The following is a 17236-nucleotide window of genomic DNA, read 5'->3' as shown; positions in this document are numbered from 1 at the left end:
TGGCAAACTTGTATTACTTATATTATGTTGGCACACTTGTATTATAGTATCCGCCAATTTTCCACACAACGGTAGGGAGATTACCTGAGAGGAGCATACTGAGCTTTAGCCAAGTGTAATGAGATTGTTTTAGCATTGCTGCAGCACTACAGCTTTAGTGCAAAGGTCAGATACACTGTGCATTTGCAATGAGAGGGGCAACGGGCACATCACTAAAACATATACTTATTTAAATATTTATTGTTTCAGGTTTAACAAGGGTTATTTATATTTTAGTCCTACCATGGCATGTGGAAGAAGGTGGAAAACAAGCGATGTGAAGCAAGTGATGTCCATGTTGTCAGTTGGAGTACTGCTTTTTAAAAGATAATTTTGTATACTAATGTATTGTACTGTTTTTTCAGCAAGGCAATAACAAAAGCTAATTAAATTAAAAAGATGTAAAACAAATTTCAAGAGAATATAACATAATTGAGTCATTGTACTGGCCACCTTTTAGTGTGATGAATATAAAAGTACAATCATTTATTCCCTTGGGTTCCAAGTGACCTTTGCATTGGATTTGGTGCTTCACTATAACTCTCAGAATGCAGTATGGACTACAAACATGTCTACAGCAAAACTTTCCACAGGCTACATACAGACATGTTTTCAAATAATGACCATATGATCTCTGTCATGCTCATAATCACCATCTCATGACACACAGCTGTACACCTGGACTCAAACATTTTCACTTCCTATATATAGGTTTATAGGTCATGATTCTTGCTTAGTTTTACCCAAACTTGTTGTGTTTGCTGCCTTCTGATTTTGAAATTGTTTTGCCAGCTGAAAAAAAAAACTCCTTTTATCCTGGACCTGCAGCCATCTCTACTGCATACACCATGATTTCTATTCTAAATTTTATTCAGAAAAATAAACTGAATATTTTATTATTTAAAAAAGAAATTCCAAAAATCGCATGGCCACAGGGAAACATCTAAAGATGCTTAAAATGCATAAATGCATAAAAAATAAAAGATGCATAAAAAATATGAAGCTTTGGTCTGCATCATTTTCTACATTTACTTTTCATCTATTTGAATCAATGTGGTAATGCTAATGAAAGTTGTTTCACCAAGCCAGAGCTGTTGCTGATGGTAACCTGAGGTTATAAAGTTGTTTGTTTTAACTCTAAAATCATCATTGGTTTTTGTATGAATTTGTCCACACTAATGAACTGTGATCTTTAAATTCATTCATTTGGGAAAGTATTTGTCTGTTCTCTGTTCTTGAGGCACTCAGTGTGGATAGAAGGTTAGGGTTAAGGTTAGAAGATGCATTTGGAAAGTGTATTCAGCTTTACGTGGAGGCAGCCTTGGCCAAATATTTAACAATGCCTGTCAAGTTGTACAGCTTTCAGAGAGATCCTTGTTAGTACATTTAACACTAATTATATGCTTGTAATAGACCCCTGGGTAAAAGTATTTAGGTTATTCCTGTTCTCAATTGTGGCAACTTGCAAAAGGGAATGTAAGTGCTAACAGGGTACTGTATGTGCACTGCTCAGTAGTGGGTCTAAAATTAGGTGTAGTGTTGTCAGCGAGAGCATATGAACCCTGGGAAGGTTTTGGATGTAAGCCAATCCATCTAAAGCAATGTGCTTTCACAGTAATGAACTCAAAAGTTGAAAAAAAAAAAGAATAATACTTAAAACTGCAGTGCACATATGCAGTGCATGAGATTGCATTGCTGTAGTTGACAGGAGAGTTAATAGACAATGGACATTGTGTGGCACATGCATATCGGTGTGAAATTGGATGAGCAACAGCGAATACCTTTGTGCATCACATACACACATACATACTCTCATACACATACACACACACACACACACACAGAATGTGACATATCGAGCACAGCAAGCTCGTGAATGTGCAGCCCACATTACCATGGTAACCTGGGCAAGAACATGAACACCAACAGGTCTTCATGCACCTTCCCCCCAGATTAATATCCACTTAAAGCCCCAGCAAAATAAATATTAACCACACATTCATTAGACTCTGAAAACTCAACCTATACAATCAATACACTACAAATCTCTGAGCTGGAAGTCACCAAATGCTTTCCATATCCTCGATTCGGTTAGCAGTTAACTCTAATGGCTACAATTATATGCATTTATGACATTTTCGAAAAGGAAATTCAAAACACTTGGCAAAATGTTTACTTGTGACAAATTTACAACTGTCCTTATCAGCATATAAAACACCAACAATACAAACGTCGATTTTTTTTGCTTGAAAAGCACAAAAAACCTTTTCACACTCTTTCCAGAAACAATTCTAAGCAATGTTCAGCAGACCAAGTGCACTCTGAATAATGATCACAAAGCTCAGTATTAATGCAGGTGCACAAATCCACCCTTTATAAAGCAAAGGATTGTTCAAATATTTAAACAACAAAGTACATATCGCTCATACATTTTAATCAGTAAGAAAGACACTGAAGGTGGCACTTTAAACAAACCATATTAATTCAAATGTATGAAATGCTAGCAAAGATTCTGCAGTAAAGCTAACTAACAACAGATTTTATTCATGGTCAGATAAAAAACTCATGGGATCTGAAGACAATAAGAACCAGAATAGCGCTAAGCATACAGATTTTATGTGTTAATTGGGTATCAAGCAAGAAAATAGGCAAAATAACAAGATTCTAACACCAGAAAATACAAAAATATATATACAGTGTATAAAAAATACAACACCTGTACAGTTTACTATGGGGACATTTAAGCTTGATGGATGTTCCATGAAAAGTTGCTGTGAATAATAAAATGCAATAATAGTCTAAGCTTTTCCATGAGTAATACATGGATGAAGGCTGAGCAGTGATGTAGCGAGCTGTCAATGCTTGAACTAGATTACAGTCACTGTTTTACCAACTTGTGAAATTCTTGTTTAACTACAAAACAGGAACACAGATGTCCTCTATGCTAATAAGATGTGGGCTATTCTGAGTATCTGGTCTCTATCAAGAAACATTAGGAATGGTCTACTTGTGAGGTAACTTTATCTTCCATAATGTAGTAAGGTACAACAAATATAACCTAAACTCTCCTGGCCACCATAGATATTAAGAAAAAAGAAATAAAAGTAAATCTAGTGTAGTACACCTGCTTAATTAAAGGTTCCAATATTGACTAATCTTGATAAACACACCTTTAAGCCCATGACTGCCTGAAAGCGTTTACCCTTAAATATGTAGCTCTGAGCTCATTTGTAAAATAAAAGCTTTTGCCAAGTAAAAATTAATGTAAGCTGCAAGTACAATTGCCTTGCAATTGCAGGTAATGTAGAATGTAGCACTTTGTTATCAATGACACAAAACCAAAGCAAACTTTCAGCTGTAATGACTTCTGCAGTGCCATCTGAATCTTTAGTCTTTAGACACTAATCCTGTGGATATAAATGGAGCTTTTGCAATAACATCAGCTATGCTATAATGTTAAAACATGAGTCATGACTGCCTGACAATTTAAGGATTTTATCAAAGAAAGTATAGACAATTGAAAGAAAATTTTCAATTAGAGTCAATTCGTTCAATTATTAAATAATTGCATTACTTGCAGATATTAAAACTTGATAATAACACTGATACGTTTTATCTTATCTGTGATGACAATAATAATTGGCTTTGTGTACACAATAACACAACATTTTCTGCCTAACAATAATAAATAAATAAATAAATAAATAACAACAATAATAATTATCCACCATATAACCCTCAATTGAATGCAAAAAGTGAAAATGCTTGTTAAAAGTAGATCAAAACAAGTTACTTAAGATTAAAATCAGTTATTGCGCCTCAGAGTGTTCCTTTGGCACAATATGAGGTTTTTATAAAAATAAAAAAATACAAAAAAATCTAGTGGCATATTTTGGTAACCAATATTGTTATTGATGTCTAAAAATGTAAAAACAAAAGGTTTTATTCAACAATAAATGTATGGAACTTTTTTCCATGTCTTTTCCTCTATTTGTAGTAGTTCTGTAACATTAGATCAAACTGACAAACAGACTTTATGGACAAATGTTTGATTCTTGTGTTTTCTGAACACAATTTGTGCTCATTCAGCTACAATTGCGTTAATAAAGTCAGGTATTGATGTAGGGTGAGGAATTCATCCCAAAGGTGTTCAATAGGGTTGAGGAAAGAGCTCTATTGCAGGCAAGATCTTACATACCAACCCATGTAAACCATATCTTGATTGTGCTCGCTTTGTGCATTGGCATTGTCATGCTGAAACAGGTTTGGGTCTCCTCAAGTGAAGGGAAAATTTAATTCTACAGCATCCAATTACATTCTGTACAATTGTGTGCTTCCAATATTGTGGTAAATGTTCGAGGAAGAGCCACATATGGCTGTAAAAGGTAGGTGTCATACTTTGCCCATATGGTGTATACATGTACCATCAGCTTAGGGAATTTTTATAGGGCTTGTAAAATACTGTACTCTGCCTTTAGACTGACAAATCTCAAACAAGGAATAGCAAACTTAGTCTTTCAAACAATATCTAAAGCAGGTAAGAGCTGTCTGTCAAAATCAAATATTGTTTTAAAACCTGCACTTTAAAATATCATAGTCAATAGTTGCTGGACTCAAGGCCTCTAGTGCCAATCAGAAATATATCTGGGGCAAGTAGTAGGTTATTTACCATTTTAACCAGCGCTGCTTCTCTGCTATGATAAATATACTAATTGTGTTCATCTTTGTCCAAAGTCGTAAGTAGAAAAAAACAGGTTGAAGATTGCACAGTAGCAAAGAGGTCATGTTGTGGTTTCTTCAGTAGTGTCTTTAAAAATAAAGCCTTTGCAATCAATGTGAACTAAGGACAAGGATGTTATAGAGCAGGGATTCTGTAACTTTTACAGCCATGGAGCCCTTACAAATTAAAAACCACTCAGTAGGTGGGTGTATTTTTTTATTATCTGTTTAAAATTAAACGTCTAGGCAGATCATGTAAATTTGTGCAAGAATTCCTGGAACAGTAGCACATTTTATTACTATTATTATTAGATTTAAGTAACATATTTGTAACTCTCGTTGTTTTCAGTCAGCAGTAGTGAACTTGGCATTGAATAAATATACATTTTGACTGTAAGTTCCACTGCTGTAAAAACTAAAATATTCCTGGCTATGCTTCACAACCCTATGAAAGTGGGTTTGGAAAATCACAAAAAAAGGTACGGAACTCAATGTATTCAATAGCACTACACTCATCAAGACATCCTTAGATAATGGCACATCCTGGGTTATCATCACTAGAGGGTGGAGCAGTCCATAATGGATTGCTAGTAGCCTGCTGCTAAATTTGATCGTTTATGGTCTCAAATTTCTTACAGAAAATTATTGCAGCTGGTGAAATTCGATAATGATAAATAGCCCAATCATTAATGTTACATTCGATCAAGTTTAAAAAACAAGCTGTTCTGGTTGAGACATGACCCTTATGGTAATTATTGAGATTCCCTTCATGCTATTTAGAAGCGCTTCATCTTATTTTCCTTTGCTTACATTGTGGGGAGATTTGCTTAACGATGTGCAATTGTTCACAGCACCCAGGGACGGATCTTCTAATTATTGCTTTTCTCACACAAGATGGTGCTACACTGTGCAAGGTAGATTGTGTGTTTGAGTCTGTTGAGCTGGAAACTATCACATGATATGACACATAGTTCACACATTGCACATCTTTTACACACAGCTGCACATTAATATAAATACTCAAAATAAAATGCTACTTCCATATGTAAATTCAGTCCATTCTATTTTATTGCAAATAATGATTATTATTATTATTATTATTATTATTATTATTATTATTATTATTATTATTATTATTATATTATTATTATTATTATTATTATTATTATTATTATTATTGCAGTTCAATTAAATTTTTAATTATTTTATTTGTATTTATTAATATAGTATTTCTTATTCTATTTTTTATTATTGTTTATTCATTTTATTCTACATTTTAATCCTAAGCTTTTCCTTTTATTTCGGACCACAGACCAGTCACAGACCTGCTGCTTAAAATATTTAATGGCATATCATATTATGTTTAGTGGTGTTAGTGACAAATCAAATTATAATTTGTATTGGTTTTACTGTACCAGCATGACGTGGGGGTGAAATTTGTACATATCTGAAATTTGTAACTGAGACAGAACAGATTTTTGTTATTATTATTACAAAGAATATATTTAGATTATTAAATTTGTGAGTAGAATAAATTGCAAGTAAACTAATAGTCAGTAAGAAAAAATGTATTTAAATAAAATAAAATAAAGAAAATTCAAAAGGTGTACTCTGTGTTGATTAATCAGAAAAGCCAAATTGAGTAAAACCAACATATGCAGATAATAAAGCCTGCTATTAAGGCTGTAATAAGCCTGCTGTAAAATAAACACAGCGCATCTTTCATACTATTGGAAATCGGCATACGACCCACGCCCACAAACACACCCACACCCACACCCACACACACACACACACACACACACACACACACATACACACACACACCATTCAATACCAGTGGTATTAGCTGAAGAGATAGATGTAACACACTGGTAATCCCACTGCTCTGTTTTGTAAGCAAGTCATTACAAAGACTATTAATAGCACACTGCAGATCTCTCTCTCTCTCTCTCTCTCTCTCTCTCTCTCTCTCTCTCTCTCTCTCTCACACACACATTCACTCACTCTCTCCCTCAGGTTTAAGTTCTTCTCAATCCCATTTAAGCCTTTGCTTCAGGAAGTTTGATTGGCACTGTCATTTTTCTCTTTTTCCTCCATTATTCCTTACAAAAACATTCATTCAAAAAAAAAAACATCATGGGTGAAACGGTCTGAAATACTTAAGGTGTCAAGCAATGAAAACTCAATGTCATAGTATTTTAGAATATCATCAATTCTGCAGCCTGATGCAGAAGGGCACATCTAACTATTTCTAGGCTGAGAAAAACAGAAAATTGCATAGCAGCAATTGTTATTTTGGTACCTTATAAAAATTACAAAAAATGTGGCAAGACAGAAGACAGACTAATAGACTAATGATAGATAGATAGATAGATAGATAGATAGATAGATAGATAGATAGATAGATAGATAGATAGATAGATAGATAGATAGATAGATAGATAGATAGATAGATAGATAGATAAAATATATTAGAATCACAATTACAAAATGTAAATTTATGAATCCGATTTACGATTTATTCAAATACGGCACATTGTTAAAAATCAACTAGATTTCCTAGGTCATAGCAGTATATTGTCACTTCCCGCAAATGACTATTGCTTGACCAATCAACACACATACGGTTTTACATTTAACAAAATTGACATAAGACAAAAAAATGTTGCCTGATTATTAGATTTTTGGAACCAACACTGATCTTGTGTGAGTGTATTTTGATTTTGACCGTATTTAAATCACTGGTAAATAACTAATATCAATATTTTTTTCTAGTTGAATTTCAAAGAACTGCATATATTTTTTTTACAAGAAAATCCTTCTACATCAATAAATGTATTTATAATTTTTCTTATTGTTGCCTGCAGAATCTAAACTAAATGTAATGGCTTTTAGCAGTCTGATCATACAACATTCATTACCATTGAAAACAAATTCATCACCTTGTTTAAGTATATAATAACACATAAATGTGGCAAAACTGAGAAATTAAACAGTGAAAGAGGATTTTAGCTGCTGCTGCTGTTCTCACAGCCGATTTTCTGATATACTAATTACGGAGGTGCCAATATACAGTGAATAAAAAAATAGAAAAAATGTTTTGATCAAATTGTCAAACATGAAATACAAATAAATACGGTTCATAAAAAAAGGAAACACTTTTATAACAAATCATTGACTAAGCTCATGTCCAGAAGCTCATGTACAAAAGTAGTTATCATACAGTACATCTGTAATAAATAAAGTGATTCTGATGAACCAAATAAAGGTCAGCTGTTTCAGTACAATTCTCTGGATTTCAAGTTTCTTCTATTTTTTCGTCTCAGTGCTGAAGCCGCAAAGGGCTTAAAAAGCACGTACATGATCTCACTTTTAAAAGGTATTGATCAGGAGAAGGGGAACAAAAATTCCAAAACATTAGCTATTCCAGGAAACACTGTGAAGGTCATTGTCAAGAAGTGGAGAAAATGGACACCCAAGTAACGTGACCAGTAAGGGTCAATCCCTCAAAGATTTACGAAAGGACAAAAATAAGTCTTATCAGAGAGATGGCCAAAAGACCTTGAGACCTATAGCAACAATAAAGGAGTTGCAAGAATATCTGGTCATGCTCTGCATGTGACAATAGTCTCTGGTTTTCTTTACACAATTGGGCTATGGAATTAGATGGCTGGACAGAAATCTTTTTTATTACTATTATTTTATCTTTTTACACTTAATAAATAAATCAAATTCAGCCTAAATCCTCATTCTTAGTAATTATTCTATTAAATGTTTGCAAAAAAGTCCACAAAAATAGTGTATTCACAGTCAGGGTGAAACATGGTGGTGGCGGCATCATGCATTGAAGCTGCTTCTCTTTAGCTGGAGCTCCAGTTAAGATTGTGACTGACTTTTTGTAATGTCCTGTGTATAGGTCTGTTTTTTCTATTTAGATTTGTAATATCTTGTGTTATTTTGCACTTATTATTGTCATAACTGTATGTACTGTATGTCATAGCTTACTGATGTAAGATAAGTGCATGAAATATATACATTTCTACAGTTAAATATGAATTCTAGCATCAGTTGTCCATGTTTATTAGGAATAATAAAAAACAAACAGTAATTTGCCTTGCAAGCGAACCTGCTCTTAGAAGGGCTGAACAAATAGAATGAATCAAAACCTTTCTACCAATCGGATTAAAAATTCAACAGCCCTGTGGTATAAAAGGTTACTAAGCTAGTTTAATTTTGTGTAATTGCCATTCTAAATGAATGTGTCAAATTCAAGTGCCATAGTAGCATACAGCTATAGACACATACAAAGTGAGAGAGCATCTGTAACTACTTCCTAAATATCTTAAATGGATGACCCTTGCATGTCATGCAACTTGGTGATAAGCAAAATAGTGAATATGGCAATTTGAATACATTTTTGATCAATAAATCTGATGAACTGAACTTAAATAGGAAACAGCATGGCACAAGGAGTTAGCATGCTTAGGATAGTTTAAGACAGGATAGTGTTTTTAATACAGTAGAACCTCTGTATTCAGGAGTATAACTATTTATCAACATTACACAAAACAGCAAAAAGTGTCGACTTTAAAGTATTTACATACTGGGATATTAAGGCTAGAGTGAACTTGCTTATACAGTACATAGGCACTTGCCAGTATAATAAAAAAAAAAAAAAATCCAAGAGCAGAAGTCTTTTTTTTTTTTACTTTACTCACCCTCTACCACCACATGCTGTCAATGCCTTGTAGCCTTTAAACCCTTCCTTTCTGCAACATTAAATTCAACAGTTCATTTGCAGCATTAAGGTCAGGACAATTAATTGGAGAAACCACTGCAGGCTTTGGGTGATGTGGTGTGGATGGATTTTGGAACACTAACTCTGCTGCTTCTCCTTTCACACAACTTCCGTGCTTGGAAAACAAATTCAATTTATCATTTAGCCTGAGGGAAAGTGGAGTTCTTACCACCCCAAAGTTCTTAAGCAGAGAACGTTGCTGAATGCATGTTTAACAGGAACCTACTAATCGACATGAGCTAGCTAGCTGCTAAGCTACACTGTATAGACTTAAGCTTGTGGAGACCTGACTATAAGATTGTTATGTAGTTTTTGCACGTTCTATTCCACATTCAGTCATCATTTGTTGTTATTATAACTTCTGCTCTTCTGGAAAGATGTTCCTCTTGATGGAGTGTGCTTGTGGAGATTTGTGCTCACTTGTTAGTAAAGTCAGGTACTCATTAACGGTGAGGAGCCCTGCGGTAAAGTCAATGTCTTAATTCAACCCAAAGGTGTTCAACAGGGTTGAGGACAGAGCTTTACAGCAGGCCACTCAAGATCATCCAATTCAAACCATATAAAGCACATCATCATATTCAAATGTTGTATGGAGAAGAACAACATCTAGCTGGAAATATTAGATGTCCACGTAGTGTATACGTATATGTTTGTATGTATGTATGTATGTATGTATGAATAGGTGTGAGTGTGTGAGTGTGTGTGTGTGTGTGTGTGTGTGTGTATATATATATATATATATATATATATATATATATATATATATATATATATATATATATATATATATATATATATATAATGCATTACAGACAGCACTTCAATGACAGCTCATAAACTGAACATTGTTCTAACCTTTTGTGCTTTGTGGAAGCAAGTCTAAGCAGAGGTACTGCACAGTCATGCCGACTTATGAGTTATTTCTCACAGGACAAAAGGTCAGAGTGCTAACAAAATGTGATAAAATTAAACCTAGCACCGAGTCTCTTACAAACAGGGATATACATGTCTGCCATCAAATAGACAGAACTATATGGCATGTTTTTTGCATAACTAACCAGATTTCACAATGGTCTAGCAAATTATGAAGTGCACACAGATGGCAGAGAATCGCTCCATATTTCCCCTGAGAAGTTCATGTATTTATCATTACTGAAGTTGTATAATCAAATCATATAATAATGGAAGGTGCTTTTGTGATTTGTGGATGCTCTTTGTTTGTGATATTCAGGTAATTAAAACAGTTTTATTTTCAGACAGATATCTTATAGAAGCTAGTTCTATTGGCAAAGACTTTTCATCTGGACATGTACCCACATAGCAAAATTTGTTTCACCCAGTGATGGGCCACACAACCCACTTTCACTTGTCCCAAAAACAGCAATATATTATATCCATAAATACGTACATATAAATATCCAGTACATGACTAGACCAGGTCTGGTTGCTAGAACTCAGGCCACATATGGCCCATTGCATATCCATATCTCAGCCAAATTTATGACTATAGCTGGCCCTATTCTGGCCATATGAAGGACCAAACAAGTTGTTTCCACATGTCAGCCACTTTATACACATCTTTGACCCAGATGAAAGATTCCTGAACAACAACAGTATTCCAAAACAATTATTTATTTTTTAACATTAAAAAAAAGCATTTTACATCTGAACAAACAAACAAAAAACAGTGCTTGAATGTCAATGCGATTCAAAACTCTTGAACATCTATGTTTAAGTTCATGAACAATATGCATTGTGCACACAACTTAACATCCAAACCATCCAAGTCACAAGTTTGTTAACCTGTTGTACTCTCCTAATGCTCTTTTCTCTTCTCTCTCTCTCTCTCTCTCTCTCTCTCTCTCTCTCTCTCTCTCTCTCTCTCTCTCTCTCTCTCTCTCTCTCTCTCTCTCTCTCTCTCTCTCTCTTTCTTTCTCCTGCCACCATCCCTATCCAGGGTCACATATAGACATCTTTGAATGGTGGAATCGATTTTCTTTTCTGTGGCCAGAGACGTCAGGTGGTTACTCTTCACAGCCGCTGAAACATACATGAAACATTAACTTTCTGACGATGTTAACTCATTCTTACTCTACAATCCGAAAAAGCAACGTCAAACTAAATATATAATAACATTTCCAATGATCACTTACCAAACTTCCAGAGTTGAAAGTCCACGACGGTTACTGAATGCAGCCTCGTAAGTGCGTTAGTGTCCGTCCACTTCTTCAACAGAGCTGGTTCCGGATTTCTCATTAGATTTTTTTATTTTTTTTAATCTTGGTTAAAGCATTCTAAACCATAAACCAAACCAAACAACTAAATCGAAACATTACACACTTTCAACTGAATTTTTATCTAAAATTACCATTAATCATAATCAAAGTTATTTGTTTGATAAAACCTTGTTGATAGAGAGCAATAAACCTATGTTGCAAACAGGTTTAGGGGAAACAGCTGTGTGTATGAAGATCACCTTACTATTTGAAATATCTGAAATTAAATTTTAACTGTGGTATATGACTGGCCACACATACAGTATGTGGCCCACAGTTTTATATTTTACATCTGGGCAGAATAATGCATTTAACTGGCCCATTTATCTTCTCAAGGGACAATACTATAGAAATAAAACTTGGAAATATTTTAGAGTAGTCAATGTGCAGCTTGTATAGCAGTACAGATTTACTGTCCTTTGAAAATATCTCAACATACAACCATTAGTGTCTAAATAACTGGCAACAAAAGTAAGTGATAACAGCTGTACGTCAATTAATGTCCTATTCGTCCTGGCCAACAGGGTCGATTATATATACAGTGAGGAAAATAAGTATTTGAACACCCTGCTATTTTGCAAGTTCTTCTACTTAGAAATCATGGAGGGGTCTGAAATTGTCATCGTAGGTGCATGTCTACTGTGAGAGACATAATCTAAAAATAAAAATCCAGAAATCATAATATATGATTTTTTAACTATTTATTTGTATGATACAGCTGCAAATAAGTATTTGAACACCTGAGAAAGTCAATGTTAATATTTGGTACAGTAGCCTTTGTTTGCAATTACAGAGGTCAAACGTTTCCTGTAGTTTTTCACCAGGTTTGCACACACTGCAGGAGAGATTTTGGCCCACTCCTCCACACAGATCTTCTCTAGATCAGTCAGGTTTCTGGCCTGTCGCTGAGAAACACGGAGTTTGAGCTACCTCCAAAGATTCTTTATTGGGTTTAGGTCTGGAGACTGGCTAGGCCACGCCAGAACCTTGATATGCTTTTTACAGAGCCACTCCTTGGTTATCCTGGCTGTGTGCTTCGGGTCATTGTCATGTTGGAAGACCCAGCCTCGAGCTTGTTCCCCAAAATCTCGCAATACATGGCCCCGGTCATCCTCTAGTTAATACAGTGCAGTCGCCCTGTCCCATGTGCAGAAAAACACCCCCAAAGCATGATGCTACCACCCCCATGCTTCACAGTAGGGATGGTGTTCTTGGGATGGTACTCATCATTCTTCTTCCTCCAAACACGTTTAGTGGAATTATGACCCAAAAGTTCTATTTTGGTCTCATCTGACCACATGACTTTCTCCCATGACTCCTCTGGATCATCCAAATGGTCATTGGCAAACTTAAAACGTGCCTGGACATGTGCTGGTTTAAGCAGGGGAACCTTCCATGCCATGCATGATTTCAAACCATGACGTCTTAGTGTATTACCAACAGTAACCTTGGAAACGGTGGTCCCAGCTCTTTTCAGGTCATTGACCAGCTCCTACCGTGTAGTTCTGGGCTTATTTCTTACCCTCCTTAGGATCATTGAGACCGCACGAGGTGAGATCTTGCATGGAGCCCCAGTCCGAGGGCGATTGACAGTCATGTTTAGCTTCTTCCATTTTCTAATGATTGCTCCAACAGTGGACCTTTTTTCACCAAGCTGCTTGGCAATTTCCCCGTAGCCCTTTCCAGCCTTGTGGAGGTGTACAATTTTGTCTCTAGTGTCTTTGGACAGCTCTTTGGTCTTGGCCATGTTAGTAGTTGGATTCTTACTGATTGTATGGGGTGGACAGGTGTCTTTATGCAGCTAACGACCTCAAACAGGTGCATCTAATTTAGGATAATAAATGTAGTGGAGGTGGACATTTTAAAGGCAGACTAACAGGTCTTTGAGGGTCAGAATTCAAGCTGATAGACAGGTGTTCAAATACTTATTTGCAGCTGTATCATACAAATAAATAGTTTAAAAATCATATATTGTAATTTCTGGATTTGTATTTTTAGATTATGTCTCTTACAGTGGACATGCACCTACGATGACAATTTCAGGCCCCTCCATGATTTCTAAGCGGGAGAACTTGCAAAATAGCAGGGTGTTCAAATACTTATTTTCCTCATTGTATATATATATATATATATATATATATATATATATATATATAGAGAGAGAGAGAGAGAGAGAGAGAGAGTATACAGTATCTCACATAAACCTCCTGTATATACAAATCTTTACAATAATTCTTCCTATTTATTGGAACTTGGTGCAGCACTGTTCAAATTGCTTAGCAAATATTAAACAAATGTGCTATATAGTGTTTTTATTTAACAGGGACTTGTTAAATCCTTTTCAGTGTTTAATGCTTAAAGTGCATCCGGAAAGTATTCACAGTGCTCTTATTCCAAAATAGATTAAATTCATTGTTTTTCTTAAAATTCTACAAACAATACCCCATGATAACAACATGATAGAAGTGTGCTTAAAATGTTTGTTAACTTATTTAAAATCAAAAACTAAAAAAATCACATGTATTAAATTATTCACAGCCTTTTCTCAATACTTTGTTGAAGCACCTTTGGCACCAATTACTGCCTCAAGTCTTTTTGAGTTTGATGCTACAAGCTTGGTACAACTGTTTTTGGGCAGTTTCTCCCATTCTTCTTTGCAGAACCTCTCAAGCTCCATCAGGTTGGATGGGGAGAGTTGGTGCGCAACCATTTTCAGATCTCTCCAGAAATGTTCGATCAGTTTCAAGTCTGGGCTTTGGCTGGGCCACTCCAGGACATTAACAGAGTCCCATAGCCACTCCTTTAATATTTTGGCTGTGTGCTTAAGGTCGTTGTCCTGTTGGAAGATGAACCGTCGCCCCAGTCTGAGTTTGAGTGCTCTGGATCAGGTTTTCATTAAGTATGTCTCTGTAAATTGCTGCATTCATATCTTCCTCGACCCTAATTAATCTCCCAGTTCTTGCCACTGGAAAACATCACCAAAGTATGATGCTGCCACCACCATGCTTCACTGTAAGGATGGTATTGTGTTTCACTTTTGTACGTCGCTCTGGATAAGGGAGTCTACTAAATGCTGCAAATGTAAATGTAAATGTTTCCTCCAGACATGACCCTTGGCATTCAGGCCAAAAAAGTTCAATCTTTGTTTCTCTTGGTCTGAGAGTCATTTTTGGCAAACTTTAGGCAGGCTGTCAAGTGCCTTTTACTGAGGAGTGGCTTCCGTCTGGCCACTCTACCAAACATGCCTAAATGGTGGAGTGCTGCAAAGATGGTTGCTCTTATGGAAGGTTCTCTTCTCTTCACAGAGCTAGAGCTTTTTAGAGGGACCATCCGGTTCTTGCTCACCTCCCTGACTAAGGCCCTTCTCCCTGTTTGCTCAGTTTGGCCAGACAGCTCTCTCTAGGAAAAGTCCTGGTGGTTCCAAACTTCTTTTATTTTTACGAATAATGGAGGTTATTGGAATCGCTGCTGAAAGTTTTCTGTAACCTTTTCCAGATCTGTGCCTCGATACAATCCTGTCTCAGAGGTCTCCAGACAATTCTTTGACTTTATGACTTGGTTTGTGCTCTGACATGAACTGTTAACTGGGGGAACCTTATAGAGACAGGTGTGTGCTTTTCCAAATCATGTCCAAATCATGTCCAAATCAAGTTTTAGAAACCTTTCAAGGATGATTAGAGGAAACAGGATGCACCCGAGCTAAATTTTGAGTGTCATGGCAAAAGCTGTGAATACTTATGTGCATGTGATATTTTTTGTTTTTTATTTTTAATAAATCTGCAAAGATTTCAAACAAACTTCTTTCACATTGTCATTATGGTGTATTGTTTTGGGAAAATTATCCAATCAGAACTCTGCATGTTTCCTGTTTCTGTTTGAAAGCTGGGCTCTACAGTGTAAGCTTGAAATATTCACATGACAAGTAATAAAGCAGAAAAGATTTACTGATGGAATGTTAACAAAAATATAAACTCGCTCCTAAAACTATTCTATATTAATGTTATAGATGCACTGTTTTGAGAATTGTGAAAACAAAGGCATCACAGATCCTACTGCTCTGTGAATTCCACCCAAAAAATGTGAATATGTCAAATTAAACACTATAATTTTAAAGGTCACATTTTATTTCATACAATGTATAGACAACAGTATTTGGACACCTGACTTTCTTGCCATTTGTGGTTCTTCCCCAAAAGTACAAGGTAGCCAATTGTATTGGATGTCTTTGGATGCAGTAGCTTTAAATTGTCCCTTCACTTAAACTAGGAGACCCAAACCTGTTCTAGCGTCACAGTGTCTCTGTGCACAATGCAAGCTCCATGAATATATGGTGTACATGGTTTGGAGTGAAAGCTCTTGAGTGACCTGCTATAGAGCTCTAACCTCAACCCTACATCCATATCTGAGTTTACTAAAGCACTTGTGGCTGAATGAGCACAGATCTCCACAAGCACGTTCCAAAATCTAGTGAAACATCTTCCCAGAAGAGTAGAGATTATTATAACAGCAAATGGAAAATACATTTGGGTTTGAATCTTAGCAAAACTCATACAAATCTTACGGTCAGGTATCCACAACCTTTTGTCCATACAGTGTATTTCTACACCTATCAGAAATTACTTCCTGGTTATGGCACTGCATAGCAGAGTGAACTATTTGTTAAGGTTCTGCAATATTGACCAGGAGGCTATTAGTTTGTCCCATGACAGTCACTGATGATCCCTTGTGCAAAAACCTTTAACCCTAAAAGAGTCCCATTTGCTGATTGAGCATATGTAAATCATGCAGCATTAACGTTATTCAAAGTCAACGTCTGTTCCCCTACACAGCCCAGAAAAGGATGCAGTCTGGTATCTCATTGAGCACACTCTATAAATAAACTGGTACATTTTGTTTACCCTCACCTGTAGAGACGCACTTCTGACGGTTTCCCCGGGTGTATTAATAGTACAGATATATTCCATCTACATACACATACATTTGCGTGCATCATTGCTCTGCCCACACACAGCAAAACACAAAAGGTAAAGTATCCTTCCACTCCCCCACACACATACACACATACATAGACACACACATACCACTCAAACAGCAAAAACGCATCACTCACCCACTCGCAATCCTGATTCATCCAGCGCCGACTGAACAAAAACCATATTAGGTTGACCGTTTTTTTTTTTTATTTATAAATTTTTTTTTGCAACGCTGAGAACAACGCTGCCACACACTCAGCCTCCCACAGGTCCTTCAGCTGGCATCGTTAGGTTCCTACGTATCACTTAAGCTTTAATGAAGCTCAGTCTGCTCTAGCAACATCACTAAAGCCTGATATTCGATTTCAACACTTTTAATCCCATTGTATAAGGTGATTGTATTCAAATTCTGAATGTAAAAACTGAAA

The 17236-nt window shown here is 35.8% G+C and overlaps 2 protein-coding genes across 17 annotated transcripts in view; one reads left to right on the top strand and one right to left on the bottom strand.

Moving 5' to 3' along the window:
• Positions 1–17236, top strand: part of g6pc3 (glucose-6-phosphatase catalytic subunit 3) — a 269889-nt gene that overhangs the window by 80941 nt on the left and 171712 nt on the right. The window lies entirely within an intron of this gene.
• Positions 1–17236, bottom strand: part of tanc2b (tetratricopeptide repeat, ankyrin repeat and coiled-coil containing 2b) — a 188437-nt gene that overhangs the window by 72831 nt on the left and 98370 nt on the right. The window lies entirely within an intron of this gene.

This window comes from Silurus aristotelis, assembly GCF_946808225.1.
Source record: "Silurus aristotelis genome assembly, chromosome: 12".
Classification (NCBI taxonomy): Eukaryota; Metazoa; Chordata; class Actinopteri; order Siluriformes; family Siluridae; genus Silurus; species Silurus aristotelis.
Note: the sequence above shows the minus strand (reverse complement) of the source record. Positions and strands in the feature narration are given on the sequence as shown.